At 40.3% G+C, this 24,925-nt stretch overlaps 1 pseudogene; it reads left to right on the top strand.

The window, feature by feature from the left end:
* Positions 1–24,160, top strand: part of LOC138839773 (RNA/RNP complex-1-interacting phosphatase-like) — a 65,091-nt pseudogene extending 40,931 nt beyond the window's left edge.
* The last annotated feature ends 765 nt before the right edge of the window (positions 24,161–24,925 follow it).

The raw sequence follows: 24,925 nt of genomic DNA, 5'->3' as shown, positions 1-24,925 counted from the left end.
GATAGGCCCTGATCAGCTTGTGATAGCACTTTGGATTCAAAGTGTCCTTTAGGGTTGAACAATATTAATACCATTCACTTCCTGCCCTCTACCAGGGTAGCCCAATGTCTATTTGGCCTTTCTGGCCTTAGATTCCTGGCAGTTTGTAGTATCCATCTCTTCCTTGGTGTCTATAACTCTCCTTTCTCCTTAGGTTCAACTCCTCATGCTCATACCTTTAGAGCTATGAGTCTAAAATCTGACTTCTTCACTCAGTGTTCTTGCCTCTGTGGGACTCTTGGGATTGCAGTGGCCTCTGTTGTTTTTGTCTCTTAAAATTCTCCCTACTTGATATTGTTCTGTCTTGCTTGGGCTGCAGCAGAAAACAGCCTTTGGTTAAATCTAAGCAAAAACATGCCTTCTCATCTAGTTCTTCAATGGGATTCCCATTTTCACACACTTATTCAAGAGAAATTTCAAGTAGAGAAAGAACCTAATAGGTCACACGAGTTGTTATGGTGGCAATATAATTGTCCCTATATTGCAACAAATCCTGTACCTTGAAGAGAAGAATTGAGAATGAGAGCAGCTGGCTGTGCAATTTTTTGATTCATCAGGAGGAGAAAGGTGCTATATAGACAACCTTCTGCTTAGCTCTTACCTCTTTCAAACTTCTGAATCTTAGCCAGGCTAGGTGAGGTTTGTGGCACACATTATTGACCACTGGAATTGAGCTGAAAGTTAATTATACCCTAATTTTGAAAGCCCATTTTAGGCCATTTGTAGACTACTCTTCTTCCACGGTCAGCTTTTAAGTATCCACCTGGAAAGAATTATTTGGTCTTTGCTTAAAGGTCTTTTTAAAATTATTGTCAAGGTGATACATAGAGGGGTTACAGTTATATAAGTAAGGTAATAAGTAGTTTTTGGTCAAACTTGTTACCCTTTTGTCCATTTTTCTCCTATTTTCCCTCCCCCCCACAAGCTTAAAGGGAAATAGTTTCCATGACCTGCCCCACCCAGCTATGACATTTCTGGAGAATATATTGAAGCATTTAGTTGCTTTTAGTATATTGCTGGAATGAGTGCTGCCTGAGTAGTAGAATTCAGTGATAACTTTCAGTTGGTATTACCAGTGGAAATCTTGGTTTCTACGTATAATTATCTGCATCAGTATGTCTAGTGATCTTTTAAAATATAAAACTAAACCTATCACTCCTGAAAATGCTCCATTGGCTCTCCATAGTAATTTGAAGAAAATCCAAGAAACTTTTTTTTAAAGCAGAGAAACTTTATTTGAAAGCAAAAGACTTGGGCTGGGAAGGTGACTCAGTAGTAGAGTGCTTGCCTTGTATGCATGAGGCCCTGGGTTTGATTCCTCAGCACCACATAAGCAGAAATAAGCTGAAGTGGCGCTGTGGCTCAAGCGCTAGCCTTGAGTTGAAGAGCTGAGGGACAGCACCCAGGCCCAGAATTCAGGCTTCATGACTGACAAACAAAAGAGTGTGGGGGGGAGATAGAGAGACAGAGAGAGAGAGAGAAAGAGAGAGAGAGAGACAGAGAGAGAGAGAGAGAGAGAGAGAGAGAGAGAGAGAGAGAGAGAGAGAGAGAAAGAAAGAAAGAAAGAAAGAAAGAAAGAAAGAAAGAAAGAAAGAAAGAAAGAAAGAAAGAAAAGAAAGAAAGAGACTCTACTAACTCTACCAAGAAAGGGGCCCCAAAACATGCATCCTATAAGCAACCTTTCATTGCCTAAAAAATACCATGCTCCAGCCTCTGTCCACCTCTCTGATCTCATCTTGTGCCCTATATGCACAAGTTCTTGAGACTCACAGGGCACTGTGCCCTGATAATACTTCTACCTACCTTCATATCTTCTAGGCACTTGCTTTGTACCTGAGCCTTTTATCTGGTGTATTCTACTACCAAATCCTGTCAGAGACCGCCCCTTCTGGTCATTTATGTATTAGATCAAATGTCATTCTCTTTTTCAACATAACGACTTGTACGTCTCATTGTTGCAATGGGTCCACTATTATCCCTATTTAAACAATTTGTTTTTTTCCCTTCCCCTCCGTAAATTATAACAACATCAAATACAGTGAAAGCAGGGTTATACCGTGGGGGAGGGACATATAAAGCAACAAAGAAATAATCTTATAAATGTGTTAGAAACAATCGCATGAAAGAAAAAACATTTGAATACATATCTTACAACTTTGGTGGGGGGGAGGAGGAGGTTTGGGTGGGGGGGTGGGGGGAGGATGGGATGGGAAGGGGAAACAAAGGAGGAGGCTACAATGCTTGATAAGAAATGTACTCATGGGGGGGCGGGGGGAGGCTGGGAAGGGATGTGAAAGGTAAACAAAGGAGGAGGCTACTCCTCATTATCTTGCCCATGTAATTGTAACCCCTCTGTACAGTATTTTCACAATAAAAAAATCTAAACATGAAAAAAATGTCATTCTCTTTAAAAAAGCTTTTCTCTAACTACCAAAAATTTAACAATTTCTTTATTGAAGTTAATTTTCATCTCATGCTGTTTAAATTTCTTTACAGTAGAAAGTATTTTAACTGTCTATATGTTTATTAACTGTTACTCCCCCACTAAAATGTAAGTTCTAGGAAAATTGAAGTCTTGTGTGTATTGCTCATGTCCATCACCTACTATATACCCAACTCTAAGGATGCAGCAGTGGCACATGATACTAGTTAGCTAACTGTCAACTTGGCTAAATGACTCATGATGATTTGTTTCAGAACCGAAATGGTAGAGCAAATATGAAGCCTTGAATTCAAACTCAGGTACTAGACAATTTAAAAAGCCTTTGTCATATAATTTCTAACACTATGAATTTTTTTTTTCGGTCATGAGGCTTGAACTCTGGGCCTGGGCACTGTCCCTCAGCTCTTCAGCCCAAGGCTAATACTCTACCACATAAGCCACAGCACTACTTTCAGGTTTTGGTGGTTTATTGGAGATAAGAGTTTACAGACTTTCCTGCCCAGGCTGGCTTTAAACGGAGATCCTTAGATCTCTGCCTCCTGAGTAGCCAGGATTACAGGCATGAGCCACTGGCGCCTGGCTGGCTCAAGAGTATGAATTTTGAAAATAAGAGTTCCTGGGTGTTTGGCTATAGGACTTTGGAGAATTCATTTATAAAAAGCATTTACTGAAGGCTGTTTGCTAGGCTAAGCTCTGAGAATACAAAAATAAATAAATAAATAAAATCTGACCTCAAGAATTAGTGGTCTAGTGGGGAGTTTGGACACATAAATATATACAGTACAGTGGAATAGGTGCTAGGAGCATTTGAGTGCTGTGGTAACACTGTGGGGAAAGGGTTTGTGCATTTTGTGTTGAGTAGAGATGGAAGAGGGTTCAAAGAATGAGTGTTCGAGCTGAGTCTTAAAGAGCGATTCAGTTCATTGAGAAATGGAGGAAAGAAGACGTAATAGCATTGTGAAATATGGGGGAGAGAGAGAGACAGAATGAACCATTCTGGGGTGGTACATTAGAACACTCTGCTAGAACACAGGGTGATAGTGGCAGATGAAGCCAGAAAAGAAAGAAGCACATATCACATATCAGTTGAAGGCAATGTCATCGTACCTGGAAGGGGACAGCTATACTGCACTCCCCATGCAGGCTTTGCCCCTCCCCACCAAAGTAAAACAAGTCACCAGAGAGCCAAGCTAGTAAAATCTACATGCAAGGGATATGGATAGATACTTGGGGAAATTAAATAAGAAATTGTCTGTAAAGGAGTGACTAGAAATGTCAAGAACACTCAAAACTGTGTTCAAGGTGATTTAGTACAAATCTGAAGGATTTTGTAAGTGGAAGGATTTTGTAAGTGGAAACCAAATTAATTGTATCATACTCTGCTTGGAGTGAATAGAAAGTAGTTGGCCAGCAAAGAAATGACATTACCGGCCAAGTGTTATCCAAAAGAATTATCTCGGCCAAGTGAATTCAACATTATGGGTTCCCTGGCAAGGGTGACCCCATAGTTGATAAGAGTGCTTCAATTGTCTAAGCGGAGTGACCATTAAGATCAGCTAACTCTCCTTGTTCTGATTTTATGCTTACCAAGCAATCTTTTGATAATTTATTTGGCTCCCCATACAACTTGCCTACAAACAAAGAATGCAGTGATCTGCCTACTCAAGCATTTTGGCCTGTTTAACAATCGCATTTCTCACTGTAAATTAATAAATTGGCAATTGCATATGTACATACATTATATATACACATATATTCAGAGTACCCGTATATATCTGGAGCTAGACAGATTATAAATATAGAATACAAACATAAAAACCAGTTTCTATATATCAAACATGCTTTTGAATGTTCTGAATCTTTGGCCTTGCAGCTTGGAAAGATAACGTTTCTATGCTGAGAATTCAGCAATCTCTTGCAAGGTTTTCAGAAGCAGACAACTGGCATACCCCAGAAAACAATGGCCTCTGTATTGCTGGGTCCTATACCCCAACGTTTACTAAGGAGACTGTGTTTATTCTTTCTTATGCTTGTTTTCAAACTGTGACCTTCTTATTAAAGAGTTCAATTGGAAAGACAATGAATATGGCTGTAAAAAGGTATATGGACAGAAAATATTCTTGTTTCATTTTGTTTTTACTGTCAGTTCTTAAAAGCAGAACCTATAAAATGATTTGGACATAGGTAGCTATTTAGGCTATGAATTCAGAAAGTACAATAAGGAAATGGGGGGAAAGAAGTGAAGAAAGGATCAAGTAATGAGTGTGAATAACTGGGACTCAGACCTTGTAAGGATTGTCTGCGATATTGTGTAAACCAGTCTTAGAATCATTTCACTGGAGGATGGGGAGTCTATCATAGTTATCCAAGGACTGCCATCCTCAGTAGCTAAAGGTCAGACACAGTGGTATTCACTATCTTGTAAGTCTAAGGGGCACCTGGATTTCCCAGAAACAAGCTCCCATTGTTTCTGGGAAAGCCTTCAGGCAAAAAAAGGCCATTAGGTAGGAAACTATTGGTATGCTGGAAACTGTGGCAGTGGGTGAAATCAGGGGCAGAGGAATACGGATGGGCTAGCTGCAGCTTTTATGCATTGTGGGAAACAAATACAATAGACTCCAATAGACAAATGAGCAAAGGATGTGAGCTGCCAAATTATACCCCAAAATAAAAATGGTCAACAATTATACTTTCCAACACTTAATCATGGTAGTAGCCAACAAACTGTAAACAAAGATGAAATATTATCTTTTTGCCTGTCAAATTAGCAAAAGCCTATCTTTTAAAATTAATAAAATCCCACGTATTGATGAGGGTACATTCTCATTAACTGTAGATGGGATTGTCAATTGGCACAACCTTTCTGAGAAACAATTTTTCAATATAGCAATCCATCAAAATGTGTGTTCAAATATTCAGTGGCACTGAAAATGCTTGCTTTGTAATATTAAATTAAAATGCATAATATAAAATTGCATACTATATGGTACCCAATATTTTTTTCAATTCAGAGATGATCCAGATTGCAAATAATTGGTTTAGTAACAGCTTTTGGGAAAAAAAAGAAATACTACATTTAATATTCCCAAGTTTTATTCTGCTGATAGTAATACAGATTCTGACATATTTTTTTCCCAGTAACATCAGCTAAAAGTGGAGTCTGGGCTTTCTTCATATTACAGAGTTGGAAGATTGTTCTGCATTACTTTTTACTATTAGTAGTCATATAGCATACTGATATGACATGTGACTGTTTTTCATAATCCCAGCTTGTGATAATGGGACCAAATCATAGCAAAACATGCAGAAGAAACCTAGGGATTCATCTATGTTTCCTATTTGGTTAGACTCATTGGGCTTTTTTCCTTTGACTTGTTTTTTATTCAATTACATTAGTTAGAAATAAGTTATTTTTTGAAAGTCACCCAGAAGCTTTTGACAGATAGATGTCTCATGCATGAGTGGCATAGTCCCTCACAATGCATGAAATAGTCACACCAACTCTTTCTAGCTTTTAAATTTTTATGATCTATTCCAAGAGATTTGGCCATTTCCACTGCCTTTAATTGCATAGTGAGGCATGCGACAGGCAATCTTCCTCAGGCACGATAAAGTTTCATTTTAATGATGCATCACAGTGTATGGTTTAGAAGACATTTTAAGTGACACTGAGGAAGAAAGTCAAAGTTAAGCAAAATTCTTAACCATGAGTGACCCTTCCAAAGCAAAAAACTCAAATGAAGTGATGGTCAGATACACAGATATTCTATGAGTACAACTGAGCCCACATCTACATAAAGTGACAGCATTCCTGTAGAGTCTCTCTACCTAGGAATTTGCAAGTTGCTTTTGACATCCACTAAAAGATACATCCTGATTTCAGAAATGAATAATGTCTGTGTTAGAATGTAGGAAATATAGTAGGAAATTCAGGCACACATACACAGGGTAAAGATCAGAGGAAATGCTCCCCAATACTGAAGTATAGTTGACTCTGGAGGTAAAACATCCAGTTGTATGTGTGTTGCCCTACTTTCCCTTTATGAATATATCATGTTTTTTTTTACTAGTAAATTGTGAAAAATAATAAATTGTTCAAAAAGACTGATCTTTGTATTCAGAAGCTCGTTGCTTCTTGTCAGTAAAAAAATGATTGGAATAAAGAACAAGCTTAAATCTTTGTTGCCTTGATACTTAAAAAACATAGTTATGTTTGGATAACCAAGTACTCTCAACTCAGAGATTACTTACAGGTGAAGAAAAACCCAGAAACTCTGAGTCCATGTTTGTCATTTACATTGTGACAAGTTATTTTCTTGCCTGTAAATAGGGACAACACCTCCTGTATCTTTCTTCTCCCTGCCAATAGCAAGAATGGGATTAAACAAAAAAAATCAGTTATTTCACAATCTTGATTGTATACTTACACGCAATACACATATCTTTGGAGGATCTCACTAGAAAGTTTCCTCAGGTGTGTGTGTGTGTGTGTGTGTGTGTGTGTGTGTGTGTAGAAAGTGTGGGAAAGTGAGCAGATAGCCACACAGCTGACTGACTGTTCTAGGGGCTTGAGAGTAATGTCAGGGCTTATATAATTTCTGACACTGAGCAAAGGTAAATAAATTCTATATTGGAAGCCCTTGGGGACATGATCTAGCAGAAAGAACTTAATTTCAGCTAATCAACAGTCACAGTCACAGTTACAGTCACCCTCTACCTGTTGATGGAGAAAAGGCCCTGGGGAATTTATTCTACTGTGCATGTGCTCCTGCTGTTTTACCTCTAGGCCTAACTTACAAGCTGAAGTAGGTACAGGGAGACAGGAGTGCTGACTACAGGAATGGGGCTGAGATGTGATGGAATCTGGAGTAGAAATCTCACAGCAACCTTGCCCTGTGCAGCATCTAGGAAATATGTGTTGTGGGTTTGCAATACCTTAGTTTTACTTCATCTTCTCAATGACCCAGGATAGAGGGTCTGGACTTCTCAGTTTACATCTAGTATGGTACAAACAGTAAGAAAACATTAGCTGCTAGTATTCTCATCACCATTGTTAAAATTGCCACCATAGAAAAGGCCTGTTGACCATGCAGTCTCTCTTTTCAGTCTCTCTCTTTCATATGTACTTTCCTATTCCAGTGACCTTAAATCACTGTTCTGAGGTAAAGCAGTAAAGACTCTGTTAAAGATATGTAAGTTAATGGAATAGAAGACCCAGAAAAAAGCCACACAGCCACAGCCATCCAACTTTCCACAATAGTGCCAAAGACATATGTTGGAGAAAAGACAGTGTCTTCAACAAATGGTGTCAGGAAAACTGGGTGTTCACATGTGGAAGACTGAAATTAGATCTGAATCTACCACCCTGAACACCCCCCCAAAAAAAACAACAAAACTTAAAGGGATCAAAAACCATGATGTAAGACCTGAAACTTTGAAACAACTGCAGGAAAACATAGAAACACCTTAGAAGGTATAGGCACAGGCAATACATTTCTCAATGGAATCTGACTACCCAGAAAATAGAGCAAGAATGAATAATGGGAATACAATCAAATTAGGACCTTTTTGTACATCAAAGGATAAAATATTACCAGAAGGAAGAGATGACTCAAAACAATGGGAGCAAAAGATCTTTTCCAGGTATTTATCAACAAATTAATATCTAGAATATAGCACAAACATGTAAACACCCAAAGAACAAATAATCTAATTAACAAATGGGCAAACAAATTGAAGTCAGTTCTCAAAACAAGAAACATAAATAGCCAGTAATTACATGAAGAAATGTTCAAAATCTTTAGCCATGAAGGAAATGCAAATCAAAACAAAAGATATCCCATCTCACATTGGCCAGAATGTTAATGATCAAGAAAATAACAATAAATGTTGATGATGATTGAGGTAAGGGAGGCATGCTTACACACTGTGATGGAAAGGTGAGTTAGTACATCCACTATGAAATTTAGTATAGAGGTTCCTCAAAAAACTAAAAATAGAACTGCCATGAGATCCTGCTCTTAGGCATATGTCTGAAGGAATATAAAGTGGCATATAGTTGAAATCCTTCCATGATTATAGATCCTTTCATGTTTATAGATCCTTTCATGTTTATAGCAGCACTACTCACAATAGCCAGACGAATTGCCTATGTTCCAAATGATGGTTGGACAAAGAAAATGTAGTATCAGGGGAGAGCATAAACAGAAAGGCAAAATCAAATTCAACAAAATAAACACCACGAAATGCATACTTGAAAGGGGTCATATGGGGAAAGGGGAGAGGGATAGACAAATGAAAAGAAGGTGGGGAGAATGCAGTAAAAATTCAGTGTATATACCTGGGAACAGTGGCACATGTCTGTACTCCTAGCTACAGAGGGCTGAGATCTGAGGATTGCAATTCAAAGCCAGCCCAGGCAGCAAAGTCCATGAGACTCTTACTCTCATAAACTACCAAAGAGCTGGAAGTGGAGCTATGGCTCAAGAAGTATAGTGCTAGCCTTGAGTTGTAAAGCTCATGAACAGTGCCCAGGCCTTGAGTTCAAGTCCCAGAACTGGTGCATGTACAAACATGTGTGCACACACATACAAATTCAATAAATATCCTACAAAATTAAGAAAAGTGAGGAAAGGGGATAGGTCTGGAGGAGTGGGTGAGAATGTTGAAAGGGGTGACATTGATCAAGATATATTGCATTCATAAACTACTTTGTTAAATGGTAAGTCTTTTGTACACTACTTAGCAATAATTAAAAAGAAAATATATTATATATACACACAGTCATTAACATATACATATATATATATATACACACAGTCATATAGAGAAATAAAATTGTATGATTTTCAGGAAAATGGATGGAATCAGAGATCATCCTGTTGGTTGACATAAGCCAAGTTCAAAAAGACCAACGGTGCACATTCTAGCTCACATGAGGAATCTAGACATTAAAAATTCAAATAGAAGGACTGTTTGGACAAGAGTAGCAAAATGAGGGACAGAGAAATGAGAAGGAGATACAGCTAATATGATCTAAGTACATTATGCATATTAAGAAAATGTCACAATGAGACTCACTAAAAACTACTATAAAGGAAGCCAGCACTTGTGACTCAAGCCTGTAATCCTAGATATTCAGGAGGCTGAGATTCGGAGGATCTCAGTTGTTTTGTTTTTTGTTTTTGTTTTTGTTTTGGTCAGTTGTAGGGATTGAACTCAGGGCCTGGGCTCTGTCCCCGAACTCTTTTGCTTAAGGCTACTGCCCTACAACTTTGAGCCACAGCACCACTTCTGGTTTTCTGGTGATTAATTGGAGGTAAGAGTCTCACAGACTTTCCTGCCTGGGCTGGCTTTGAACCACGATCCTCAGATCTCAGCCTTCTGAGTAGCATGATCTACCAGTGCCTGGCTTGGATCTCAGTTTTAAGCCAGTACAGGCATGAAAATCTGACAGATTCCTTCTCCAAAAGAGCCAGCAAAAAGCCAAGCTGGAGGCATGGCTTAAATGGTATAGCTCCAGCTGAGCAAATTCAAGGCTTTAATTTAAACCCCAGGTAGGGTGATTTCTATCAAAGTATATTATATTCATGTAAAGTGAATATCACATTTAAACGCCTTTGTATCTAGTTAAGATGCAGATGTTTAGGTGTTTTCTGAGAAATGAGCTGTCACAAGTCTTTTTGTTGTTGTTGGTGGTGGTTGTGGGGCCTGAACTCTGGGCCTGGGCACTGTCCCTCATTTCTTCAGCTCAAGGCTAGCACTCTACCACTTGAGCCACAGCACCACTTCTGGCTTTTTCTGTTTATGTGGTGCTGAGGAATCCAACCCAGGGCCTCATGCATGCAAGGCAAGCACTCTACCAGTGAGTCTCCTTCTCTTCTTTCTTGTGTGTTGACAACTTTTCAAAGTGAAGGCAATGGGCACCTGGCATAAGAGGAAGCAGAGAATATGTGCATAGAAATGAGGTTGCTAGACCTCACAAAGTCACCACAGACATCACAGGTAATGCAGCAGTAGAAGGGACTGAAGCAAGACTGTAGTCCAATCTGGTTTACTGCCTGGGTCTACAGAGCTCAGGAGTTGGAGAGCTGAAAACGGTGTGAGCCAGGAAGAGACTAAGCCTCAAAGTCAAGAAGATATAGCTCAGGTTTTGAGAGGGAGTGTTGATCCAGGCTGATGGGAGAAATAAGAGAATGCATGAGGAAGTTTTTCTCTGTGTGTGTCTCTCTGTGTCTCTCTGCCTCTGTCTCTGTCTCTGTCTCTCTCTCTCTTTCTCTCTCTCTCTCTCTCTCAGACACAGAGAGAGAGACAGAGACAAAGACAGAGACAGAGAGAACATGCAACTGGGACAAAGGAAGGCTTATATTCACTCAGAGCAATCTGGATACAGCTTTGGACAAGCCAGCAAGATACAATAATTGATTGCCTTCTTGCTGCAAAAATCAAAATGGCTTTTGATGTTCAGCCATTCATTGCCGTAACTGGAATAATAACACAATTCATTTTAGCTGCAGCCCTGCAAATGGATGACTTTAATAATGGCTAATTTGGGATGATGAATGTGCCATTTGGTGGTGACATTAGTGCTGAATAAGGAGAAGGGCGTGCAAGAGACACGGGGAGGAAGGGATGAGCTATACAAGACTAGTCATGTTTGCTAACTTCTGAGGCTGCCAGCCCTTCAATTTCATTCCACAAGCATAGCTTTAGCAAGTACCTATTACCTACCTAGCATGAGGATGAGATTTGTGACGGGGAGATTCTGAAGATGTGTATGTGTGTGTGTGTGTGTGTGTGTGTGTGTGTGTGTGTGTGTGTGTGTGTGTGTATCAGTATACACACACATACACATATGCTCATGGAGTGTGTGTGTCCTGCTTTCATAAGGACAGTCTCAGATTATGCTGAGACCTGGTATAATTATTAATAGCATCCCCCTCTCAATCAAAAGTGTCCTGGTTTGGATGATAAATTATATTGTCATTTTGTGTGGCTCATTCTCTGCCTTCCATGAACACACAGCTTTTCTATGTGTGCATAGGACAATTATAGCATATTGGGAGAAAGAATATAATCAATAGATGAGACATATAAACTCAAGCACCCCAATAATGTTCATTCATTTTCCAAGTGATATAGTTGTGGATTTAAATACACTGAAGAGAACTTTCACGTGCTTGGGATCGAAGAGCCTTAATCCCACTTGCTTTTCACAGCAACATTAATATTATCTACTTCTTATAGATGAATAACTAAAGAACCCAAAAGGGAGTTAATTGGTCAAGGTTACAGAAATAGAAAATAATGGAGCCCAAATTCAGATCCAGGATTACTGTAACTTAAAAGGCAAGTATATTTCTTCTTTAAAATATCGTCTGGAATGCTTATAAGGAAGTCTATAGAGAAAGTGGCAAGTCTCCAAGGAATGAAAGTAAAAGTGAAAAAACAGTACTAAGTGAAACAAGTAAGTAGAAAATATAAAACTGACAAGAGCATAAAGAAATAAAGGAAGGTGACCAAGGATAATTTGTGAAGGTGAGTTTTTGCATTAGGTTTGAAATCACTATGATAGGAAACAACAGATATCAAAGTAAGGACTTGCATTTATGTAAAAAGATACATTAAAATCAGAGTATGATTCCTGGGAACGGTAAAGTGGTTGGGAATGGGGTGACTTATAAAGTTGTACCTCTTAAACACAGTAAACAAATGGTATTTGACATACTATTCTGCATATTTCATCGATTTGAATATTTAGTAATAAAGTATTTTTTAAGATTACTGGTTGAAAGTGGCTCACACTTGTAATTCTAGCTACTCAGGAGGCTGAGATATAGAGGACAATGGTTCAAAGCCAGCTAAAACAGAAAAGTCAATTAGACAACATCTCCAATTAGCCAGCAAAATGATGGGCTAGAGGCATGGATCAAGTGGTAAACTGCCAGCTGTGAAAAAGAAAACTGTGGAAAGCAAGAGTGGAATACCCTGAGTTTAATTCCCAGTACTGCCACAAATAAAATTAAGAGATTACTCTTCCCAGATGGGAGAAATCTTTTAAGGAGGATATAGAAGCAGAGACACAGACAACACACATCTATTCTGGAGTTGAACCCTAAGTCTTTTATCTGGAGCATTAACATTTGTCTGCAGAGTAACCCACTAACTGCTGGAAACCTTGCTTGCTTGCTTTCTTCTTTCTTTTTCTTTGCCGGTCCTGAGGCTTGAACTCAGGGCCTGGCACTATCTCTGAGCTGATTTTGCTCAAGGCTAGCACCCTACCACTTGAGCCACAGCACCATTTTCAGCTTATTCTGTGATTTAATTGGAGACACAGACTTTCCTGCCCGGGATGACTTGGAACCCCGAACTTCAGATCTCAGCCTCCTGAGTAGCTAGAATTACAGGAGTAAACCACCAGCACCCTGCTTTGCCTGCCTTCTTCTGAGACATGCTTGTGTGGTCCTCCTGCCTCATTTCCTCAGGGTATTGGGAATCACCATATTAAGTGCAGCCGTGTTTACTACTTGTAGGTTTTGGTGTTTAACCTAAAGCCTGTTGCCATCCCCAGCATTTGGCCTCCTGATTGGCAGCTGGGGTCCAAGGCACCCCTCTACCCCTCCCCAGCTCCCCACGTCAGAGTCAATCCCCAGGGACCATGGGAGCTGCCAAGAGTCTAGCGCCTGGCCTCCTGCGGCCTTGCAGCAACAATAAAAAGCAACAAATGAATCCACCCAAATCCCACCCCTGTGGCTCCATAGGACAGTAGAAAGGCCAGAACACGAGGGTCCACACGGATCTTCACCAAAAAGGCCTTCCGGGACCGCTGGTATTAGTACAAGAGATTTCCCAGCACCAGGGTTTTCCCAGTTGTGGGAGCCCAGGTTCTCATGCCCGCGAGTGCAGTGCCTCAGGAGGGTGTGGTAGGGCCCCCCAAAAGTCCCCACTAGCCTCTGTCTTCAGACAGAGCTTTAGATCTCCAGACTAGCTTCCCCTTGCTCCAGAGTCTAAGGTCTGAAGCTCTGAACCATCTCCAGGATCTTTATTTTTATTTGACTATCCCTTCTTCTGAAGGAATCCTCCTTTGATACATGCACACAATATCACCAAGTTGGGCACTCAAGATGTGTATGTATGTGTATGCATTTGGGTTCCTCCTAGCATGTCCTGACCCATTCTCTAGGATCATTCAATTTCCTGGATAAAGGAGGCCTAGGAAGTATCAGGGTGGGAGACCAGAAAGGTATGGTAGAAAAGCTGAGAATCTTAGAGCTGATAAGTGCTTTCAGAGAAGTTGCAAGATACAAAACCAACACACAACAATCAATCGCTTTTCTATATACCAACAATGAACTTGCTAGAAGTGAGGAGGGCAATCTCATTCACAATAGCCTCAAAATATATATATATACATAAACTTAACCAAAGATGTTAAATACTTTTATAATGAAAACTATAAAACATTGAAAACAGAAATTATAGAAGGCACTAGAAGACAAAGATCTTTTGTATTCATTGATTGGCAGAATAAATATTGTTAAAATAAGCATACTACCAAAAATAATATACAAATTTTATACAACTCATATCCTAAAATTCATATAGAAAAAAAGGCAAATAGTCAAAGAAATCCTGAGTAAAAAGAACAATGCTATAGGTGTCACAAGATATGCCCTTAAATTATCCTAAAGAGCCATAGTAACAAAAATAGCATAGTACTGGCACAAAAACAGACATGTAGACCAATGGAATTGAATAGAAGATCCAGAAATGAACCCCAAACAGATACTGTCATCCAATTCTTTGCAAAGGTATCAAAAACAAGTGGCTGGGTGAAAAATGGATATCTATAGGTGAAAGACTGTACAACTTGAAATGCACCAAAGACCTGAATCTAAGACCTGAAACTTTGAGTCAGAAGAAAACAGGAGAAATGCTTCAATTTGTAGACCCAGGCAAGGACTTTCTGAAGGGGTCTCTGATAGCTCTGGAAGTAATATCAAGAATTGACAAATGGAATTGCATCAAATTAAAAAGCTTCTGCATACCAAAAGAAATAACCAACAGTATAAAGAGGTAGCCTACAGAATGAGAGAAAAAATTTTGCCAGCTATTCATCTTACAGGTGATTAATTTCTAGAACATATAAAGAACACAAAAAATTGAACAGCAAAGCAACAAATAACCCAATCAACAAATGGGCAATGGAAGTAAACATGGCTTTCAAAAGAAGTAAAATGGCCCATAATATGTGAAAAAATGTTCAACATCTTTAGTCATCAGGGAAATGTAAATCGAAACAACACTGAGATCCCATTTCCCCCAGTTACAATGGCTTTTATCAAGAAAACAAGCAGCAACAAATGCTGGCGAAGATATGGGGGAAAATAAACCCTCATATTGATGATAGATATGTAAATTAGTGTAGCCACTATGGGAATGAGTATGGAGGTTCCTCAAAAAAAACTATAAGTAGAACTATCATATGATCTTGCTTTGATATTCCTGGGCATATATCCAAAGCAATGGAAATCAACATACAAGAAAGATAGCAGCACATCCATTTTTAAATTTTTCATTGTTATTATAAAGGTGATGTTCAGAGGTATTACAGGTATATAAGTCAGGTAATGAGTACATTTCTTTTTTGAACAATGTCACTTCTTTCACTCTCTCCCAGTTTTTCTCTCACCCGTATTTATAGCAGCACTATTTCCAATAGTCAACCTATGGAATTAGCATAGGTGCTAATCAATGGACAAAGCAAATATGGTATCTATACATAATAGAGTATTATTCAGCTATAAAGAAAAATGAACTTAGGTTGTTTGTTGAAAAATTGATGGAACCAAAGATCATCATTTTAATTGAAGCAAGTCAGATTCCTAAGACAATATAGTATGTTTTCTCCCATTTGTGGACGCTAGAAGGGAAAAAGGTACCCACAATCATGAAAGAAAAGGAAAACTATGAGGTAGTTGGGAAAGGATGACAAAGGCGGGTAGAAAAGAGCTATAGAGAGGGTCAACATGATCAAAACACATTATACATTGGGAAACTGTCATAATGAAATCTCTTACTGTGTACAATCTAATGTGTGCTAATAAAAAAGAAAAGACAAAGTCAGAATACATACATGTCTTGAATACTCAATCAGCCTGTAAACTGTGGCCACATCACCAGCTATGATCCATGAAAGCTGACTGAGCAAGGCTTTGTGGGCAGGAGGACACGGAGCACCATTAGGATCAAGCCTGAAGGGCACTGGGCAGTGGAGGGAGTAGAAGTGCTGTGAAGCCTCAACAAAGCCTCAGCCAACCTCATGGAAGCTCAGAGAGGTCAGTGATGTGCCAACTGTGCCCTGAGCAGTCATTGGAAGTATGACACACCGAGGGGGGGTGGGTGGAGAGAATTATGACTTAGGCACCTTAGGCTCCCTTCAGGTTAGGCCATTCCTGGATGGAGACTCGGCTGTGCACTAGTGGCCACCAGCACTCCCAGTAGCAGTACTGAGAACAGAGTACTTGCTTACTAAGGAGGAGAAGCAGGGCCCAGTAGCACCTATAAGACAGGTATTCCCACTTGTAAGACAGTGACTAGGAAGAGCTCAGGCTCCCTACCAGCCCAGGGCTCTAGGATTGCACCAGACATCCCCCCTCCCCACCCTGTTCCTACTACCTACTCCCTCTCAAGCTACATAGATCTATAGCACCTGACCCCTTGCTTACTATGTGCACTGATGGCTAGTGTTATAGTACAGATTCTTGGGAAATTTAAGGGCCTGTCCAGTGAAACCCATCTAGAGCCTCAGCTTCCTAGTTCCTTCCTTCCTTCCTCTGCTTGGTGAATGCCTTGTTTCTATCCTGTTTCTCCTCTCCTTTGCCCTTTGAATAGGATGGGTGGTATTCATTCATGTGTATCTGTCGGGGGAAGGGCTTTGGAGCTAGTCCTGAGATGACAGTTCTCTTGGGCTGCGTGACGGAAGGCAGCTTACTTAAGTATTCTATAGCTTTTTCTTTATCCGCAGGAAATGGAGTTATTGATGTCTTTTTCATATGGCTGATCTGAGAAGCAATTAAGATAATATCGATAAAGTGACTAGTGCAAAGCTTAATCACGCTCAAGAAATGTTGCTTCTCTTCCCTTCTTCTTTTGTGGAAATAACTGAACTTAAATGGTATCATTCAATGATATCATTTGAAGATGCTTGAGAATCAATGGATGCTCTATATAATTTTTTACTTTCCTTGTCAATCCTTAACACACAAAAAATTCAAGTGACTCAGAATTTTGTCCAGTGTCAACTATGTTCTCAATGTTTTTCCCTGGTTTGCCTCTGTCCTATTGATCCAGGCACAGATGCAATTTGACTCCCTATGGTGACAGGGCTTCAGTCAGCCTCACTGAACTGCTTGTAGATAGGTACTTGGTCACCATTGCCCAAGCCTGCTGGGCAGAGACTTTAGGATGGGGTTAGCCATTTCTGTGTGATCACTGTTGATTCTGACCACCACTATCCCAGGACTCAGGGCTCATCTTGGGCTACCTGTTCCAGTGTGTTTGATGTCATTGGTGTTGGTGATAGGTGATGACTGCCTTTTGCCACCAAAGAGGGGACATGACAGCAACAGTTAGAAAACTCTAGAAGTTTATGCTTTAGCCAGGAGGCCTCTGTGTAACCTGTGTTCTCCATCACCTGTAAAGCCCTATAGGAGCCAGTTCCTGGGCTCTATCCACAGCTAATCTCCCAGAACTAGAATCTTCTTTAGGTCATGTGGTGCAGTTTCTGTCCCTGCAATAGTCCTTCCAAAAATTGAGACTCCTGATATTCAAGCTGACTCAGCACAGCCCCTCAAGCTATGGTTTTCAATGTATAGTTCCCAGCCACCCACCACTAGCCCCACCTGAGACAAATTAAAAATGAACACTCTCTGAAGTCCCCTCAGACCTGCAGGTAAGTAATTCTGATACAGATTTAGCTTTGGGAATCACTACAAGCTCTACTGTGCAAATTATCTTAACAATATAGAGTATATAGGGCCTGCTATGGTAGTACACACCTATAATCCCAGCTAGTCAAGAGGCAGATATTGGGAGGATTTTGATTTCAGACAAGTCTAGTCATAAAGTTAACAAGATCCCCATTTCAACCATGGGCATGGTGTAACACAACTGTAATCTCAGCTACTCAGAGATAGAGACAGAGATAGGAAGATCACAGTCTAAGGCTGGACCCAGACAAAAAAGCGCAAGAGCATATCTGGAAAATAAACTAAAAGAAAAAAGGTCGGGTGCCTGGCTCAAGTGGTAGAGTGCTTGACTAGCTAGTGCCAGTCCCTGAGTTCAAACTCCAGTACTATGACATTTAAAGAGAGAGACAGAGACAGAAACAGAGACAGAGACTTAGAGAGACAGAGGATATAGGATGAACTAGATTTGTTTTCACAACCTCTACATTCTGCGGCTATTTCTTCTCCACTACCCAGAAGATACAAGGGAAGATAAAACACATTGATGGAGAAGATATCTAATGCCATGTTGCTAATTTGAAGGATTCCTTACCACTTTTCTCTGGTTTTATATGTCTTGACCAGTGATTTCAAATGTAGCTTGTGGCTGGTTTGACTTGCTTCACACTTAATATTTATTTCTTCAATGGCTTGCTGCTCCTGTCAAAAGCTTTGGCAGCCCAAATAGAACATTTGGGATATAATGTAAATAAGCATTTTGAACAGAGCTTTACAACCAGTTTTGTTACAGCCAATGGCATGATGAACTTTACAGCTCTGATTTCCTTCTGGTTGTGGAGACTCAGAGAAAGAAAACTATTATCAGAAAAGAATCCAAATCAAGGACAGAAATGGGGGCCATACTCTCCCCTCTGCCCCCCTACCTCACATGGACTAGAGCCTTGAAGCTGCTCAGCATGAACATACTCTTAGGATGGCTAGATGTGGAGGACATGTTGTTACCTGGGGAAAGGTAGATTTGAAGGTTCTAGGGTGGACAGACAAATTATGGTGCACCATGGTAGGGGAAGCATGGGCAAGGGAGTTGGAGGAAAGGTTGTCATAGACAAGCCTTTCTCCATGCTACAAGATCCCCTCACATACTTAGTCACATTCTCACTTTCTGTGGTTTCTCATACTCAACTGTGGGCCAAAAATGTCAACCAGAAAATTCCAGACATAAATAATTGTTAAGTTTTCAATTGCACACTGTTCAGTTGCCTGATGAAATCTCATGCCATCCTTTTGTCTAGGATACCCATACTGTACATAGTACCCTCCTGTTAGTTATCTCGGTTATCAGATCTACCATGGTGGTTTCATCTGGCTTGAATAGGCTTTATATCTGTTCAGGGCTCAGGTATCCTCTGCATAGCTTGTCTCATAGTTTTTGTGAGGCTCATTTTTTTAATTTAAAAAATAACAAAACTTTGTCTTGTGTCTTTGGCTCACACTTGTAATTCTAGCTTCTCAGGAGGCTAAGATGTAAGGATCATGGTTCAAAGTCCGCCCAGGCAGAAAAGTGCATGAGACTCAGCTCCAATTAACCACTAAAAAAGCCAGAATCAGAGCTGGGGCTTAAGGGCTACAGGACTAGCCTTGAGAAAGCAAAGCTCAGAGATAGTACCTAGGACCTGAGTTTAAGTCTCAGGACTGGCACACACACAGAAAAATAATAACAAAACTTCACATAGACAGACTACATGATGCAGTATGAATTGAAAGTTGATGATTATTTTATTTCTCAGTCTTTTCCAGGGGTCTTTCTGACTAAAAATGAGTTTATGAAAATAAAAAGTCCCAGATTGTAAATTATAAGGCTAAGTTTTTGAGTAGACATAAGCCACTTCTATTCGCATTTCTGTATTTGAGGTTTCAGCATACTCCAGCCTTCCCTCCTAGAGCCTTTACCTCTCCAGCCAGGTTCTAGCATGGTATCTGTGTCCTGGCAGAATTTCGAAATTCTTTTAGTGGAGTACTCCAACTTGATCTTTGTATGAGACTGGATAACCAATCCTACTCCATCCTTCTGACTGGAGCCTTCTCCTCTTTTTTACACTATTATATCGCCTTGCTATATTGTCAACCTAACTCTTAAAATGTTTTATGAAAAATGGAGAGGCTAACTACTTTAGATCACTGAGTCATACAACACCATAGGACACTGTTTATATCCTAGGCCACAGTATGGATGGTTCCCTATGTGTTGAAGCAGTATAATCACTCTGTTTCTAGCATGTAGTCACCTTTCCATTCCATCCTGTCCCCTCTTTAACTCTCTAACATTTATTTCTCCTCTACACTGACCTCTTGCATCTTCTCTGCCTTCCATAAGCCTGTTCTGGCTCCAAGGCTGGCTAAGGTGACAACCATGCCTCCCACTATCCTCACTACACTGTCATGATCTGGCTTTCTTTCTACGCCATTGAGTCAGAGGCTCCTTAAAGATAGAAACTATGTCTCATCTCTGCCTCTGGTCCTACTACCTTCCCCTAGCCTGGTCAATAGTAGGCACTAAAGAAACAGTTACCAAATGAACTAGCACTTTGGGAGCTAGGGAATTGTGTAGCTGGGAAACTTGAGGAATGCAGCTATGACTTCCCTGCCTCACACCCAAAGGACACTGTGCTTATTTAATTACTTGTGTGGGGGTGTTTCAAACAGATGTTATAACAGCTCACTTAGCAAAGGACAGTGATTAGGGTTTTCTTTTATTAACTAAATAGACAGCACCCAAGTGGAATATTAAAAGCCAGATGGCACAACTTTCATCTTGTGTGTATCTGGAAAGGAAGAGCAAAGTGGCAGCATTGTACTATTTAACCTCAAGTCAGTCTCAAAAGGTATACTTACCCACATGTGGGTCTAGGCTCACCTACTCAGAGATGAGACCTGATGGTCATAACTCTTTCCCTCCTACCAGCTAGGAGAAAAGCCAATGGAAGATAAAATTTGGGGTCTCATGAACTGAATTATGCCCACCTAAGATTTGTATGTTGAATATTTAACCTGCAGTATTTCAGGATGTGATCATATGTGCCTTTAAAAAAAGTCATAAAGGCCCAATTTTATGAAGTACAAATGAGACCATTAGGGTAAACAGTAATCCAATTTCACTGATGTACCCACAAGATAAGGACATTTAAGTCTACAAAAACAGACTCTGGGAACATGAATACACAGAGATGAAAATATGAATGGACAGCGAGAAAATAGCCATCTCTCAGCAAGGAAGAGAGGCCACACAGGAAATCAACTCTGCTGCCACCTGGATCGTGGAAATCTATACCTGAGGATACATATTTTTGTTTGCTTAAGCCACTCATTTGATGATCTTTTGGTATGACAGCCTTAGCAAACTAACCTAGGATCCAATGAGAGAGAAGCACTGAATTCTAGTTCAGTTGTTGGATGCCTACAGTCACTTCAGAGCCATTTCCAGGCCTGAAACTTCTGGGTCTCTGCCATAGAGAGCTTGACCAGAGTTATGCTCTCTGCCCCTCACCTCTTATCTAATGTCTCTTTCTTCAAAGTTGAGCTCATTTATCTGTTAGCTTCCTTCACTCTCTTAGTACTTCACCTACTCCACAGTTAACAAGGTGCTATTATGAGGGATATAGCAGTCTGTCATTAAGAAACATAATGTATTACAAAGGACAAAGGACAAAGGATGTGTAGCTACCACATTAAGGCTAGAGATAAGCCCACTGTTGTGGCATGCCTTCTACGTTGAACATCCATACATCCTTACTTTTGAGGAAACTGAAACTTGGAGAGACAACCTAACTTGCCCCACATCACACTGATAGTAAATGAGAGGGTATGGTCTGGACTCTGAGCATGGTCTCACTTACCACTGCCATGTGCTGAAGGGACAGAGCTATGAAGATCATTACAGGTGGAAAAAGTCCCTAAATCAGCAGGTTCCAGGTTCAAGAAAGTGTGAGGGGCTTTCAGAGAACTGGGGAACCCCAAAAAGGAAGGATGAAAGTTCTAACTGGAGATGGCTAAAAACTAGACTGGGTGTCGGTGGCTCACATCTGTAATCCTAGCTACTCAGAAGGCTGTGATCTGAGAATCACATTTCAAAGCCAGCCCAGGCAGAAAACTCTGTGAGACTCTTAACTCTTAACTAACCACCCAAAAGCCAGATGTAGAGTTGTGGATCAAGTGGTAAAGTGTCAGCCTTGAGTGAAAAATTAAGCACAGCACTCAGGTCCTGAATTCAAGCCCCAGTATTGTCAGGAATACACGCACGTGCACACACGCATGCGCATGCGTGCGCAAGCACACATACACACACACACACCCCAAAACCAGAAAGAAGGTTTGGGGTTAACTGTGTAGACATCATTTGCTGGACATCATAGAGCTACTGAAGACTTCTGGTTTTCCGAAACAACTATGTTAATTTGAGGGGGAGAGTTATCTGAGTAGGACACAGAGAATATTTTAATAGAAAGAACAAACAAGTCTTGACTTACTTGATGGTAATTAATAAGGACAATCTAGCAATGGAGAGGCTTTTGACATCCTGAATTGAAATGGGTAAGCCTGGCCTGGAAGTGATTTGAGGGTGATAAGAGGATGGATGAGCACTCTTATAGATGCATATTCTTTCTGCTTCACCTAGGTTTTGACTTCCTTGAATTGAAGTCACTCAGTCATACTCTCTAGCCTTGCAGCCTCTTATTTCAAAGCTCTTCCCATTTGTGTTTGCTCTTTGTGGTTTAAAAGCCAAGGTCCCTGAGATTGGTTGATAGGATTCCTGCTTCCTTCTGGCAACTGCACTATTATCCACCATGTGTGAAAGAACAGCTTATGGAGAAAGTAGAGTCCTAGCCAGTTGGAGGCACTCACTTCTCTGAGCCCCTATGGCTTGGTTATAGTTATTAATAACTAATTGTTCTCATATCTCTGGTTCCAGCAGCTCAGCAGGTCCTCATCCTCTAACAGTCTGGTGCCCTTTTGCTACAGCTGTTAGCAGTAACCCAACTGACCATCCTTTAGCTGAATTTCTAACTACCTCCAGCGCATCTTATGCTCAGCCCTTGACATGGCTTTGCATGCTCTTATTCTGGATGAGGAAAAATGGTGATGTCCTAGGTCCCAGCTATCTGGAAAGTATCTCTGAATTGGATCAGAGTAAAGTTCATTTTAACCCAATGTGGCATCAATGTATTCCCCTCTCTGTCTCCTTCCCCCACTCTTCTCTTCCATTTCTCTTTTATTTTCCCTCCCTGTTCCTTCCTCTCCTTTGTTGACTGGCCTGCCTAATTATTGCTTTGGCTTCCTTTTTCCTTTCTTTTTTCATACATTATCACTACTTTATGCCAGGACCTATGTGAAGTATTGGAAGTATATAGATGTGTGACACCCACATTCTACCATTCAAATAGCTCAGATAGTTTGTGGAAAAGATATACAATGGTAGAAATAAGACCATGGCATAATGAGAACCTGTAGAACTTGTTTATTCAAATGGGAAACAGAGAAAGCAGTTATCCCAGCAGAGGTTGTATGTTGAAGTGAGTGAGAAGAAGGTATAGAAAGCAGAGAGGGAATCAACCTAAGCAGAAGCATTGAGGTAAGTAGCATCATGGTGTGTGGATGAGACACAAAAAGAGTGTTTTTATGCACATGGGATGGAGGCAGAGAAAGAAGAGATCCTTGTATGTTATTTTAAGAGCTTGTCTTTATCCAGTAGACAATACAGGGTCATCAAAACATCTAAAGCAGGAAGTGCTTTTAAGCACATAGATCACTATCAGCAGTGGGAGGGGTCAGCTATTAAGGGTCAAACCAGAAAAGAGGAACCTAGTTGTGAGATTGTTGCTGTCACTCAAATCAGAGATTCTAGAGCTTATAACTGGAACAGTGGGTATCGAAAAGCCAAGACTAAATCAAGAAAACATCAGGAGATAAAATTTGCAGGGCTTTGCCATTGACTGAGTAGAAATGATTTGTGTAAAGGAGACATCAATAATGATACTGGGATTTTTCTGCTTGGTTACATATGTAGTAGTAATAATAAGTAATAAAATATTCAAAAGAATAGTGGTACAGTAGAAAATTCAGGACACAGTCTGAGTCTAGAAGACAATAGATGATTATTCTTTTGGACACATGAGTTGAACATGCATGTGAAACAAACAAGAGGAGAGGCCTAAGAGGAGTTTTGAAAGTCCAAAGCTTTGAAGAGAGTCCATGTAAACAACTGTAGACTATGACTTGAGATTATACTGAGGATATCAGTCATAGCCTGCCATGATCATGCCATCTCTAAGAGACCTTGCTGCATTCATGGATTGCTGCCAAGCAGTCATGACTGCTCTACCTATTTCATCCTACCTGTTCCCCCTCTTGTCTTGGCTTTACTCCTGAAACTTAGGTTTCATGGTAAGGTAAGTCTCCAACTCTGGGCAGCCCAAAGACTTAGCCAGTTGATCTCGGAAAAAGGATAGCTGGGCTAATTCAAATTGTTCTCTCGGAATTTTGAACTAATAATTACAGAGATGCCAGGCAGTTGTGGCAGTTACCATTCAGAGTCAAAGCTGAAAGACTGCCTTCGCCATTTGAAGTTCTGAAGAAGGCAATGCAAACCAAGGGCAAGCAGAGAATGCTGGGAGTAGAAACAGAAGAATGGAGTGGAAACAAAGCAAGGGAGTAGGCAAAGTGGATGACCAAGCCAAGGAAAAGAGAGACAGACTTTCCAATTCTCACAGCAGCTTTACTACCTAAGGGAGATGCTACTTTAGTCCATACAGACTCAAGCTGAAGCCTGGTCATCTGAGGATAATTTAAGCGGTGCTATTTTCTTTTCCAAGTAAAAGAGGAGTTACCAGCATGTGATCACTCAGGGACAAACATGTACACAATAAAAGCAGTGGGCTAAGCTCAATAGAGGAGAAAAATAACAGTGAAAGAATAAATGGAAAAAGATGAGCCCACACATATTCAAAGGGAGAGACATAAGGTACTACCAGAAGAACACAGGACAATGGAAGCCAGGTGAGCTTGGGGTTTTTGCTTCAAAGAAAAAGTGATCAGTATTGTCCATAATTGTAGAGAGATCTGATAAGAACTAAGTAGTACCAAGTGGGTTGGCAATGAGGAAGCAACCAGTGATGTGAGTAATGGTATTTATTTAGGAAATTTCAGGAGAGCTAGGAGCCAGGCTGAAGTTGGTTGGAAGTGAGTAGAAGAAGGTAGAGGTAGCCAATGAGGGGATGCTCTTCCTGGGAAAATTTGATAAGAAGCAGTCTCCAAAGGTGCCAAGGGCCAAAAGAAGCCTTGTTTTATTTGACTGTTTGGGGTTTTTTTGTTCATTTATTCATGTTTTTATTATCATTAAGTAGTTGTACAAAGGGATTTCAATTCAACATGTCAGTTTGAAAGTTCAATGCATCTTGATCAATGTCACCTCTTCTCTCAT

Source organism: Dipodomys merriami, unplaced genomic scaffold (genome assembly GCF_024711535.1).
Source record: "Dipodomys merriami isolate MVZ:Mamm:240054 unplaced genomic scaffold, mDipMer1.0.p SCAF_3, whole genome shotgun sequence".
NCBI lineage: Eukaryota > Metazoa > Chordata > Mammalia > Rodentia > Heteromyidae > Dipodomys > Dipodomys merriami.
This window is presented reverse-complemented; position numbering and strand designations above follow the sequence as displayed.